The 14,927-nt window shown below is 33.3% G+C and overlaps 1 long non-coding RNA gene across 2 annotated transcripts; it reads left to right on the top strand.

Annotated features, from left to right (window-relative positions):
- Positions 1-3,606: 3,606 nt before the first annotated feature.
- On the top strand, positions 3,607-8,490 carry LOC133829123 (uncharacterized). 2 transcript variants are annotated; one of them, XR_009891549.1, is made up of 9 exons: positions 3,614-4,020; positions 4,545-4,681; positions 5,111-5,310; positions 5,742-5,859; positions 6,134-6,196; positions 7,527-7,587; positions 7,666-7,697; positions 7,978-8,062; positions 8,319-8,490. It is a non-coding gene; the product is annotated as an uncharacterized LOC133829123 (long non-coding RNA). The 2 variants fall into 2 exon arrangements; XR_009891548.1 differs by having other exon boundaries at positions 3,607-4,020; positions 5,111-5,859.
- Positions 8,491-14,927: the final 6,437 nt, after the last annotated feature.

Below are 14,927 nucleotides of genomic sequence, written 5' to 3'. Positions count from 1 at the left end.
AATCAATGTCAATGGTTGCAATCATCAATCACGTCCCTAAAGTTCGTCATCAAATATTCGGCTTGTTCTCCTCCTTTTTTCGCCTTCGAAGCCATTATCTCATTGAAGTCACGTCCACAGATCCATGGCATTTGAAATACATCATGCAGGCGACGAAGGAGAGCCCAAGAATGCACCCTTAAATTGGTTATAAGATTACCATAGAAACATGTAGTCCTCCGAGGGGGGCTTTATTTGTGTATACAAATGCATCAATGTGCCCAGTAGAGTAAGATTTAATATGCACCTCATCAGCCTTTCTCCAAAGAAGAGCTAAACCACCTCTACGGCACATACCATCCACACCAAAGCCACCTTCAAGACTAAGACGAAGTCTGCCTTCTTCCAATTGAGTAGATCTCAAATGGGTTTCAAACAGCAAGAACATGATCATTGGAGTATACTCTTGATTATGGGAAATATGGGTGGATAATGTCCAAGGATTCCCAAGACCTTGGACATTCCAAAATAGGATATTCATTGCTCCCGGTGACCTTGTCCTCCAAGGTCTGCCGATATCTCATTAAGAACCAGGTTGGAATCCAAAGAATTAGAAACCTTCCCAGTATCCAACTTCCTCTCCTTAGAGCCTTTCATGCCCATTTGACGTTCTCATTGTTTGACTGATACGGTTCTTCTTCCAGCCACTCTTATCGATGCACTTCAAGTAGTGGATCCCATCTAAAAATTTCCTATACTAGGAGACTCATTGTTCACTTTCGTGCCATCACCATCCATAATATTTTAATTTATTAACACAATTTTTGGCTTCGAACACTTATGAATTACATCAGTAAGTTTCAGACTATTCATATCAGGTTCACTCAAATGCTTCTTCCGTCTATGACCTTCCATATTCTCCAAATCAGGTAACGATGTGCCATGTTCAACCATAGCAGTCGTTGATGCCTCTAAACCTTGGGTATTTGTGGTTTTGTGTTCATCTAATTTAGAGGTATTCAGAAGTTCTATAATCAAGCGTTCCAAAGTCCACTACATCGTTGCTCCTTTATCCTGCCAATTCTTTCTTGTTGAACTTGTAGCACCTCTGATGGTATAGCTTCTATATGATGTTGAAAGCCTAGAGGTATACTCGAATTTATCGCACCATCTTGTATCACAGAGTTTGCCTCAACTCTTAACCGCTTGTCATGGTTGGTTTTGCCCAAATTGCTTCCCTCAGTAGTTCAAACAAAATAATCACGAACCTCACTTTTTACTTTTATCTAAGGTTCCAAGAATCAGCACTCCATGTGTTAAGTTCCATGGCATCTTATTCAAAATCTGGAAATATGGGTTTCAGACTTGAATGAGAAAAATATGAAGATATCCATATTAGTGTGATACTTGATCTTCCCCTCCCATTCTGATTCTTTGACTCGCCAAATTTGACCCGAAATTGTTTTCAGAAACCCTCTACTGTACTCCCTTGTAGAACGTAATCACCCCATCAAACACAGTTGCCCAACCGTCTAAGCCAAACCCTCATCAACCTCCCAACCCTCCGTGTCAACGACTTAGAGAGTCCTCGTCTTCCATACTAGATCGTCCATTAATGAACATGAACCAGAATGCAATTCTTATTCGAAAGGCTCTTTTCTGGAGAGAGCATAAAATCCCTAGCAAAGCGTCTGATATCTTTTTTTAACAAACCTTACTAAGATATTTCGTGGAAATTTTTTATGAAAGTCCTGTGTGGGGGCTTTTTCTGTGGTATTTGAACAGATATAAAACCATCAGACTGAGGCTTTATAAAGATATTTACATCTATAAAGATATTTTATTCTAAAATATTATTTGTTGTAATTTCATCATGTTTGTTTTTATTTTTAAGAACAAGCTACAAAGAACACTGGACAATAGTTTTTTTTGGTCAATAGACAATAATTGAAGATCATCATTCATAATTTTGACTCGTTGGGAGTATATTTGTAAATATAATATGTTAAGTGCATTGTGACCACATTATTATGTGGTTAAATATTATTTGTGGCAAGTTGTTCATTTCAAGCGGTTGTAGCAGAAAAGTTACAACGGAGGAAAATACCTAGCTCGGGGCGAGCCTAGGGTATTATGGGAATTTTTGCATTTTGAGGATATTAGTGAAATGATATTAGTTGATAAAATGATAATACTTTATGGATATTAGTTGGGTAATTGGAGATTAGTGGTGAATCTAGAGTTAGGGGCGAGATGACCATTTTGCCCTTGAGGTTAATAATTAGAAATTTAAAATGAAGGGTATTATGGTCATTTCAGGGTAGATATAGTGAGCAGATAACCATTAGCTTTAGTTTCTCTCTTCATGTTTTTCAGTCTGTTTCCCTCACATTCAAGAACACTCACCCATAAGAAGCCATGTCTTAAATTCTTCAAATTGGTCCAATGTTGTGAGGAATTTCAAGCTTCAAGTATGATTGGGAGAGAAGAATCCATCCCTATTGCAAATTTGAAATAAAATAATAGTAGAAGGTGAGAATTTCTTTCCATATTCACCTTCATAGTGTTCTGGAGGAAGCTTTTGGAGGATTTTAGTATTTTTTTTGCTTCAATTTCAAAATTTGATGAGCTACGATTGTTTAAATGAGTAGGATAGTGTTAGAAATAAGTTTATGAATTGTTCTACAACTTGAATTAGAATTGAAATAAAATTTTTTTGGTTAATTTCGAATTTGAGGAAAATAGGGATTTTAAAACACTAGAATGTCGATTCATTGATAGAATTTGAAATTAGAAATGCAAGTGGTAACTAGGTGATGTATATGGAGTGTTATGATGGTTTTAATGCATAATTTTTGGTTTGGTATAGTTTGGAATCAAATTTTTTGGTCAATTGTTGAATTCTTGGTTTTCTAGGGGCGATTAGGGTTTCCAGACCATTAACGCGATCACACACAGAGTTTGGCGTGACCGTGCTAGTGCACTAGAACCCCCAAACTTTCGGTGGTCGCGATCGCGCCAGGTGCCCCGAAATGTTGTTTTTTCTAATTTTAGTTAGTTTCAACGGGATTTTTAAGGTCTCTCTTGGGGACCTACTCGGGAGCTCATGTTGGGAATCATGCACTTAAAGCAATTGTAGTTGACAAATATTTTAAATGAAATAAATAATTGAATTGTATTATTATATATGTATATAGACCATGTCCGATATTATATTGATAATATTAATTAAATATCAGAAAATTCTAAAGTTTATCTATGTGGTCTTTATCTCATATTGGTATGAGATGATCGAGATTAAGATAATAAACTTAAAACAGTTCGTAGTAAAATAAAGTTATGGAATCTTTAGATTAATTACTGCTAGTACAGTTCGCTAGTATTATGAATACTAGTGACCAAGATCTGGGTCACTAGTGTAGTAGGACACTTTAGTGAATGTACTTTATATATAGATAGTGATATATAGAACTGGACCATATGTCATTTGTTACACTATACCAAATACCATTTTCCATAATACATAACTATAAGCTAATTGGAAAAGTATTATAATAGGTAACTAAGAAAGCACTAAACTTAAAAGGGAGGGAAACAAAAAAAAAATTGCTGGGTAATGTTAAAATGGAGGGAAACCCACGGTTTCAGCCTAGCCCTATTATCTCAAAACCCAATCCCTAATGACGCGTTTTTCTCTCGCTCTCTCTCTCTCCCAGAGTTCTTTCTCTAGCTCTATTCTTTCTCTTGCTCTCTCTCTCTCCCAGCGTTCTTTTCTTTCTCTCGCTCTCTCTCTCTGCCAGCGTCTCAGCGTTCTTTCTACCCTCTCCATCGCACGAGCTGTTGGAGCACACCACGGCAAAGGAGCACTCTCTCCACTGGAATTGTAGGCTCTTTCTTCTCCAATTTGCGATCGAAGAGAGTGGAGAAAATGGCGACCGGTCACTCCCAGAGACTTTGTTCGATTTGATGAAGCATTACTTCGAAACCGAAGAGGGTAAACAGCTTTGCAATCTCGTTTACCAGATCAATCTCGCACCCAAGGTCTTATCTTTATTTATTTTATTTTATTTTATTTTTTGATAAACTAAAAAAGGGGAATTTTGATTTGGGTTTGTGACTAAAAAAGGGGAATTTTGATTTGGGTTTGTGACACCTCTCGGCTTCTCCTCATCAGTCCCCGAACACTTTAAGGTTCAAGAACTATGGTTTTGGTGCTTTAATTTCAGGGGAACTGGGTTTATGGTTTTATTATTGCTTTAAACTTTGGATTTTTGTTGTTGGTGACTCATTGTTTTAGAGATGTTATTGTTTTAATAAGGTTTTGAGTGTCAATTTTATGCATATTGATGAATATTCTAGAGAAATTTGCTGCTAAGTAAATTTATTGCTAATTTTTTTGATGAATATTCTCTTCCCTATTTACGGTTGAAGCTTCTCTTCATGTTTCAAATGTTCAAGTTATTGATCTAGTCAAAGGGTATGTGACTGCCTTCAATTCTGTTTGAATAACCCTTCAGTTTTCACTCTTCCATGTTTGTAAGTGGAGATTAGTGTTTTCTTTGCAGGAAGCCTTGTAAAGTTGGGATTAAGTATCTTGAAGATGGAACCATAGTAAGAGTATCCAGAGGCTTGGGTGCATCAGGATCCATTATTCCTCTTCCTGAGATATTGAAGATAAGGACTACGCCAAGCCCTATAGTTGGTACTTACTCTAATATTTTACGCTCTTCTTTTTCTTTTTCCCTGTAGTAAAATATGACTCTCCTCTTGATATTTTTCGTGTCACGAGGTATTTGAGCATGGATTCACTGCCTCAATTTTGCAATTGCTAAGATGTTGCATACTAAGAATACGATAAACTCAGGGCTGATATGGTTATCACTTTGCACATAACCTTAGATTCCGAGCAAGTTAGCCAAAGTATTTGCTGTCTATATATACGCATATATAATAAGTATTGAACTATTGTATCCTGTAATCAAAAGCTGAATTAAAGATGTCTAGATTGCTCCACGTGACCTTGTAGTAATTTATCATTCCAATTGACTTTGCCAGATTGTGACTCCAAGTTTGTTTCTGAGACCCCCAATTCATATCCTGCTGTTGACAATTTCTTTAACTTGTTTTTCAGCTGGTCCAAAGGATACTCCAACGGATGTTGTGATGGAGAAGACTTATGATGCAAAAACTGGGCGAGGCATGCTTGAACTTTGAAAGACCTGTATTCTTATATAGTTTTTTCATGGAATGGAACCAGGGTAAAGATATTGCAGAAAAGTGGCTATCTCAAATCTCAGTTGTCGCCAAGTGACAAAGAAAATATCCAAATTTGTACTCTGCTTCCTTTATACCTATTATTCAGTTGATGTTCTAGACAAGTGAATAATCAGATTGCTAATTTGGTGTCTGACCTTTTTTGGTTCAATGTGCTACTTTCACTTGCATATATGCTTTTACTGTGCTCTTCAGTAAATTGTATTTCCCATAAAAGTAATCTGCAAAGGTAATCATATTTTTATCTAACCGTATTATGCCCACCAAAATGATGACAGGAGTGATTTTTGCCTAAAAAATGTTTACTTGCTGATTTAAATACAATAATTTTACATTACTTTGGTGATTTTTGGTACCTTTTTAGTTGAATCTATTCATGATGTTTCATTTCTCTGTTCCTTGTTTTTCATGTATATGAGGATTTAATGCTTTGTTATATATAGACCTTGTTTAGAGTTTGTCTAATTTTTTTTATTTTTGTTTGATAGAACTACCCAGTGCAACATCAGTAGATGCTTAAGGTGAGGCCCAATATTTAACCAAGGAGATGTTCAAGAAACCATTTCTGAGATTTTCAACAACTTTCTTTTGATCGGAAAATCTGAGGTCAGTTTATTGAACTATGATTCTCTTAATCTATGATGGTTTAAGATTCTCTTAATGTATATAAGGTCAACATATGCATGCTCTTGTTATGGATCCTCCTCTATTTCAAATATAAAAAAACTGTAAATCTAAGATTTGTGTATATATTTTGTCTTCATAATGTTTGTTGTTTTGACTCTTCCACTTTTATCTATTATTTCACATTACCTTTGAGTTTTGGGATATTAGGTTTATTTTATCTCTTGACTTTACTTTGATGTGTTTGGTTTTGGAGGTTCAATTTCCACGAATCTTGGATCATGGAAGTCTTGTAAGAAATTCTCATATTCCATGAGAAGTAAGTACACTTATGACTAGTTTATGTCTTGCATAGAAGCACTGTCATGTTGAATATACATATCAATATATATGTCATACATTATTTGAAGCTTGTATAGAAAATAAGAACCATCCATCATGCATGTATTCATCAATGAAAGATTGCTATGCATGTAGAAAATCCAAGTATAATAGAGTGATGATGCATGCAGTGAGATACCTTTGTACAGATTCTGAACAATTCTCGTCACTAAAGCCACCTCAACCATGTTTTTCCAGCCATATTGAACATCATCTATTTCTTCTTTTCCACATGAAATATTGATAAATGAATATGGACCAAACAGGGGAGTCCTTGAATCGTTCAAACTGATATTATTATAACTGGTCAATAATATAATAGTTGATGAGTTTTGTTTTATTTTGGTCTCTAGTTAATCTACCAAGTTCAGAGTTTCTGACCCCCCAATTGAATTCAACTTCTTATTTTTGACTGCAAAGTCATAAAAAATGATGGGACTATATCATTTTAGTATATATGTGTACTTCTTTAAATTGTATTAGTCACTGGTTCAATTTATCAGCAAAATAATAATAAGATTTAACTTGTTCATTAAATTTTGACTATGGATTACTTTATATATCATTGCTATAAGACCAGACCAGTGACTATATTCTTAGAAAATTCATCATATATATATTAATAATTATCTATAAATTCCCTATGTTTAGTATTTTTTTAATCAGAAATAAAAATAAATGAATAATTAATAATGATTCTTAGAGACAGTGTTTTATGTGTTTCTCTTAGAGACAATGTTTTATGTGTTTGGTTTTAATGGTATTAGCATAGTAGAATTTTGATTCTCTTTAATCACTCTTCCATATCTCGTTACACTTTGCTATAATTGACATGTGAGTTTTTACTCTATTTAACAAGCCCCACTCCATAGCTCCTGTCTCATATGATTTATTTCCAAAGCAAAGCCTTTCTAGGACTTCTTGTAGACTTTTTAGTTGGCGACCCTTTTGGGTATGCTCGTTCAATTTTCTGTTTTACTTTTCTTTGTGATTTTTTTTTCTTGTTTATATTAGAAATTATATCATTTCTTCCTCATTAGATGAATGTTACATGTATGTATATATGCATTGTTGATTTGGGTCATCTCAAATTCCATGGATATGTAGAAGAAGATAATTATGATCATAAATATTCTTACTTAGCTACACAAGGACCTTTGAAAGTCCTTAGATTGTAACTGTTCATTTTTATTCCTTTGAAATGATTTTTAAAATTAGTTGTTTTTAATTTGAATGGAAGGTCAATATGGATATTTTAACTTTTGCAGGTATTTGCTATTCTAGCTTGTGATTTTGAGTGCAAAGTTTTCATTTGTTTATATCCTACAGGTTAGTCATCAACAATATTTTCTTTGGCAGTAATGTTTATTTGTTAATATTGTGAATTCTATTTTTGCTTTCTTCCAGATCAGGCCATTGGTAAAACCAACTCAGGTGAGGTGAGTTCAGTCAAAATTATTTACAAATTCTATATTATATCTTGATTACTTTCCATTTTGATCAAATGTAATTGGGTATATCTTAGTTTCTTTTTAATTATTTGGTTTTCAATCCCTCTAAATCATTCTAGCAATCATTATTTATGCTTTAAGATTAGACAATGTTTTTGTTGAATTCAATATTTTCTTCATTCGTTGATGTTTTTTTAACAACTGATTTATTGACTGAAGTTGCAATATGATGCCTTTTATATTGAACTGTGGTCCAATTTGCAAACAGGGCTTACCGGACTCCAATTTGCAAAGCTAAGCGAGGAGGGTTTAAGGATACTCCAGCTGATGATTTCCTTGCAGTTGTTTTAAAGGTAAACAACCCATTGATTTTGGCTTGTAATGCCATTACTGTATATGATTTTGTTCTGATTTGGCTTATATACACATGATTATTGATTTTTTTTTCTTTTTTATATGTGATCAACAACCCGAATTACTAGTAAAATAATATGAATCAAAGTGTACTACTCTTATTATATTCTACTAATTTATAGGAATTTTGTATCTTGTTCATGGATGTATTGTATTTCTGTAGTTAATATATCTCTTGTTGGTATTGCTTTGCAGGTGCTTTGCTGTCTATATCACCACTCTTTCCAAAAAATATTAAATTGTTTTGGCCAAATCAGATACAGTTTAGTGAATATTGATTTAATCTTTTATGGTTCACATTTGAATTTATTTTCTAATACATTTGAATCTCTTCTGATGGTTGTTGAGTTATATGAATTCAGTTCTAAGTGTAGACATATCAAATGCAAAAAATACTTAATATATATATATAAATGCACACACACATATTTATATATAGTGATCTTATCATGATTGAGAGAGAGAATAGAGAAATATTGTGATATATATATATTATTTCTTTGGATAGTCTGATTCCACCATACTGTATTAATGCGCTTAAAATATATCATATTGGAATAATGGAACAAAATTGATAGAGGATCAAATATTGCATGAAGTCATCCTCATCCCGACCACTTGAATAATTCTTAAAATGTGAATTATTTTCTCATCATATCCATACGTTTAATAAAGAACCTAATACATAATTTTTTTTGAAAAAATATGTCAAAAAACTGATGGAAGATAAATTAATATATAAGTTTAAAAAATATTTTATCAAAATTCTGCCCATTCTACTAGTATGTGATGTTTGGATTTTTTTGGAGTAAAACCTGAAATAAAAAAGGCACATGAAAAGATTAAGATGTGACAATATTAACAAAAACAAGTATGCACATATCCATTTTCCCACCATGAACTCAATACCAGATCTCTACCCAGAGCCCTAAGAGTGTCCTACTCAGCATCAAGAAGCTTAACCCTTTGAAACCCATTCTGTCTCAGAAGCCTCACTACAGTACTGGCTTTTGTCCCCCAGTTTGCACCTATACTATTTACGCTACTCCACACCATAGAAACTAAAACCAAACACACTAATCCAAAATCACAAGTTACAACTTACTTAAATCAAATCAAAGAAGCTAAAAATACTAGGTTTACTATATATATCTTTTTTCTCCAACTTGGTAAGTCAACAAGAGTGAGAAGAAGTGAAGAAGAAAGAAAAGGAGAAACCCTTAGATGGTTTAGCATAGCAGCAAATACACAACATCAAAGCAGAAATGGAAACCAACCCATGATTAAGAAATAGAGATAATGTTCATGCTAGTTAATTTCATATTGAAGAATAAGTTGAACAACTCTAAATTAATGCATGCATGAGCCTTGTTTTTTAGTTGTCTCAAATTTTACATCCTTGAAAGAATGGGAAGATGCTAGTTTGTTTAGAATGAACATTAAGTTAGGTGATTAATTTTCCTCATCTTCCCTTGTAATATTAATTATCAAGAATTAACAGAAGTTTACGTTTATTAATTTAGTTAGGATTTTTAAAGATTGATTATAAGCCCCTGAAGTTTTGGTTTATTAATTTAGCTTGGACTTTTAAGTGTTTGTAGTTACTTCTGAACCACCTCTATGTGTTCTGCAAGGTGAGAGCTGCATCAGTAACATGTTTTGGGGGCATAACTTCCTCTGTATTATTCTCTCTTGCGAAGGACAAACATGATTTCATTCTTTCTGCTGTGGTAAGCATTGATTATGTGTTTTTGACTTGTTTCACTTGGAAATTAATTATTTGCAGACAAGTTTATGCTTTATAACTAAGAGACTTTACAGAAGCTATTTATTATTTTCAACTAGTTTATTTGAAAAGTTATTAATGTATTATACTTTTCCTTAGACTATACTGCAGTCTCTAAATCAGTGGCATTACTAACTGATTGTGCTTTACGTCTATCAAATGATGGAGACAAGGTAATTATTTTTTTTACAATCACCATGCTTGAATTTTATGTGTTTATATGCATTATTTTTTTACTAATGATATATAGAGATGTCATTTTTCCTGTTTTGTTAGACATATCCTGTAAAATATATGTTAGTTATTGGAATTTTAATGAAGCAATAATACAAATCAAGAAACTTTTCTTGGTTACAGAATGCTTGAGTAGAAAGTATTCAAGATAAATTTGTATTTTAAACATGCTTTAGTCCCATATCTCTAGCACATTTATAGAGATCATTTTATCCATTTCATTTTCTATTAAGTACTCTTATGTGTGTGTGATGGCAGCGATCACACAGGGGGCCTGTTTGGAAGTATGAAATGCTATTATTTAATCACAAAGGAATGCTGATGATACCATGTAGTACACTGTGATGGTGCTCCTTCCTATGATGATACCATCTAGATAATGACCACCATTGATTACTAAGGCATGCCAAAGGCTTTTGTCATATTTTTTTGGCCTATGTAATTTTCAAAGATTACCCCCAAAACCGAAGCTTCTGTTCTCCTTTTTATTTTTACCCTAACAGAGCTGAAAATCAATTTAGCAAATGTGAAAATCAATTTATTTTTATAGAAGCTAGAAGCTAAAAGTTAGATAAGAAATGAGATAAAAATATTGCTAGACAATTTTATTGTGACAGTCTTGTCTCCATGAAGTTTAATAAAAAGGTCCAATTATTATGAGATATGTCTAGAATCCATTCTTTTTTGTTTTTCCTCTTCTTTTTTTATATAATTCTTTTGGCTGCTCCTTCTCATGATTAATTCAGTATTGATTATATTTTTTAGCTCATTACAAGTGTTGAATCACAAATATTCAATACTTGCATATATTTAGATAAAGTTTAGTTCATTCATTCTCTATTCTCTTTGATGAATGTGGTGCTATTTGGAGAGACCAGTGATAAGGAACACAACATAATGAAATTTTCATCTTTTGCCATAATGGAGTTGTATTGTATTGTATGTATTTGGTTTCGATTCATGTTAGGGTGATTGGTACAGGATAATTGGCCTTCTGTGATGTTTGCAATGGCAGGAAGGGTGGTACTTAGCCTTGGAAATCTCTCAACTCAGTATGCTTGGGCTTTTGTTGGCTTATCAGTCACAGAAGTGATCATTGCAAGCATAACCGTTGTTATAGGTCCTTTCTTTCATTCTCTCTCTCTCTTTGACCATTTCTAAACGTTGATGTTTGTCTGTGTTGCTCTTATAGATACTAAATTTTTTTCTTCTGTTGGGATCTTTAATGGTGACAGGAACAACCTTGAATTACTTTTAGACAATAGAATTATTAGAGCCGAGATCCTTTTCCCTGGCGTTGGCTGCTTCTTGGTTGCAGTTTGCCTTGCTTCTACTGTCCACTCATCTAATGCAGCTAATAATAAAGAAAAGCTTGAAGGTTTTCATATAAAGAGGGGTATGTTTCATTCATTAAATGTTAAGGTTATCAAAGAATTATCTTGTTTTTATTCATTTTTAAGAATAAAATCATCGAGCTTGTTGAGTGATGCAATTTTTACTTAATTGTGTTTGTTTGATGGTGCACTTAAGAATAATGAGAATGAGCAGAAAACTAGCCGTACCACTATAGATGGCACTATAAAAGACAATGAGGATGCATTAACAAACTATACGAGAAGCTGTTGGTTCAATTGATAGTATTATGATAGTATTATTTGATTGATTTGATAAGGAAGATGAGAAAGACAAAATGATAATGGGGCCAATTTGAATTAGTATTATGTTCATTACAAGTGTCCTCTCTTGTAAATAATTTCCATAGCATTTTTCTTTAAGTAATTTGTGATGCTAGATAATAACAATAAAATATTTCTTTGTTTATTTTGCAGATGTGACAAGCGAAATAGAAAAGGATACTTAATTTTGAAGGCTTTGTGTTGGGCAGCTGTAGAATATTTTGTGCTGAAAGTAGTAACTTTTCAATATGTTGAATATTTAAGACTACTTGAATACTTTAAGAACATTTTGTTGTTGATGACAGTGTTGAATGTTTTAAACTAATTTGTGGATTGTTAATATAATGTTGAATGTTTTTACTATTTGTTATTTGAAAATCAAGTTCATTTGATGATGCTAGTATATATTAGAAAGCTAATTTTAATTATAAAAAAAAAATAAAATATAATAGAATAAATTAGTGTTATATAAATGAATATATAATGAGAATTTAAACTTATCTAAATATTAAAATAATATGAAAAATGTGTTATAATATCTATTACAATAACACTTTTTATAAGTAAAGAAATTTGTTATGCAAACTTCATTATATAACACAAATAATGTGTTATACTAAAGTGTAGTATAACACAAAAAATGTGTTATACTAAAGTGTAGTATAACACAAAAAATGTGTTATACTAAAGTGTAGTATAACACAAATTTATAAGTATTGAAATGTGTTATATAATCGACTATAAATAATATAATTAAACACTTATCTATTTATTAAAATAACACAGAAAGTGTGTTATTGTTGACAGTATAATAACACATCTGTATAACAATGATAAAGTGTTATGTAAAGTACCTTGACCTACGATAACATAGTCGGTCTTAACACATCAAAAAGTGTTATGGTATGTTTTGATAACACATTTTTGGTGTTACTAAAAGCATTTTTTATTGTAGTGTTAATACTTGTTTAAACAATGTTTCATAGTATTAATCAAACATATTAAGCGATGATCATATACACGATGATCTTAATCTTGAGGTTGCTATGAACTCCTATTTATGTCATTAGATCCTTTGATTCATGCGTTAAGGTTTGTCAGAATGATCAAGCTAAGAACAATTGTTTTGGGGACTCAATGATATATTTTACTGGGGACGTAGTTTAACAGATATTGAATCTATATCTTCTTATGGATTGAATAATAGTTCCCTAATGGGTTGACTTTTGGAACTAAAAAGGATATGAATGCTCACGTCGCAAACTTGTTGTGACACAACCTTCACTAGTAAAGTCAATGGTACTCTAGGAACAATATATAGCTAAAAGGGTAAAATGGTAATTTTATTCCCTTTTAATTATGAACCATTAATAGAAGATTAATGTTGTATGTTGTTGACCTGTGAAATTGACCAATAGTCGTATGTACAGTATACGACACCTTTTGAACAAAATAAATAGAATAAACGACAGAGTACGATTATCTTAAATAAACACATAGGAATTTTATAGTGGTTCAGCCTTGTTCTGATGAACAGTAATAACCTAATCCATTTAGCTTTTAGTATTGAATCACTCGAGTTTCACTGTTGAACCAAAGTATTCACTCGTTCTCACTTGCCCATAATTTCTCCCCAAATGTTCTTTAGATGTCCAAAATTCCAGAAAAAGCCATTTAGAAAAGAATGTCCAAAAAGTCCTCTTTATGAAGCCCTGGGTCCATTATTTACAGTACCCAGGGGCTGTTACATGATCAGTAGTATCGAAAATCGTGGTTTGGCACACGATCATTGTGAGTAAAGATACGTGTCCACCTCCCCATGATTATGAGATCGTGGATCTTCTCATTGTTTCTCTAGATCATGGTGGATAAAGCTCGATAGAAACCTCTGGGAAGAAGTTAAGTCTCTGTTGGTATGTGAGACTTAGGTGCTAGGCCCGACGACCCGACCTTGGGTGCTAGGCCTGTGACCTTCTGGGTGCTAGACCTGTTGATCCTTCGGGTGCTAGGCCTGTGACGTTCTGGGTGCTAGGCTTGTGATGTTCTGGGTGCTAGGCCTGTTGATCTCGGTTTGAACAAGAGTGAGTATTTCTTAGTGAAGTGTACCTAGGGGTTTGAGCCGACCACCCTATGAAGAATAGGGTGGGCCAACCACCCAGGTGGTTCTTGAGCATGTTAGGTCGACCACCCTAGGGGTTGGGGTCAGGTCGACCACCCCTAAGGATCCTTGGGCATACTGGGGCCAACCACCCCTAGGGTAGAGGTCAGATCGACTACCCCTAGGGCTCTTGGGCCTTCTTAGGCCAACCACCCCTAGGGGTAGGGGTCAAGCCAACTACCCCTAGGGGTAGGGGTCAAGCCAACTACCCCTAGGGGGTTTAGGCCTGGTTGACCCCATAGGTCCTAGACCTATCTTTTTCGCCCGCCGGTCTTTTCTACATACTTTGTATTTTCTTTCTAATTTGTGATGTCACGTGTCACATTCTCATTCGCCACGTCATTCTCGTATTTTTGAGGGATAACATATGCCCCCCAAGTTTATTATAATGTTTTAACATTACAATAAACTTGATCCTGGCCTGGGAAACATACCATAGCAGTACTTAAATAGTCAAGTCCCTCAGGACATTACATAGTACTTTTTTAACTATTGATAATTTGCTCGATATGAATTTTTTAGGGGCAATTAGAAATTCCTTCAAATAATTAGGTTTTTCAAAGAAAATTAATTTCATAAAAATCTAATATATTTTTCAAGGAAATTTGAAATCCTAAAAATATGACATATTTTTCAAGGAGTTTTCAAGTCTTAAAAATATAATATATCTTTCAAGGATATTAATTCATAAAAAGAAAAAATATTTTTCAAGGAATTTTAATTCCTAAAAATATAAGATAGCTTTTCAAGGAATTTGATTTCCTAAGAATATAAATATTTTTCAAGGAATTTTAAATTCCTAAAAATATAGATTTTTTCAAGGAATTTAAATTTTAACCATATCAGATATTTTTCAAGGAAATTTGAGTTCCTAAAAATATCTTGTCTGCCTAAGAGATTGTAAGTAGGTCTTCTCTTCTCATTCCTGCTCTATGCGCCACTTCCAAACA

Source organism: Humulus lupulus, chromosome 4 (assembly GCF_963169125.1).
Source record: "Humulus lupulus chromosome 4, drHumLupu1.1, whole genome shotgun sequence".
NCBI lineage: Eukaryota > Viridiplantae > Streptophyta > Magnoliopsida > Rosales > Cannabaceae > Humulus > Humulus lupulus.
This window is presented reverse-complemented; position numbering and strand designations above follow the sequence as displayed.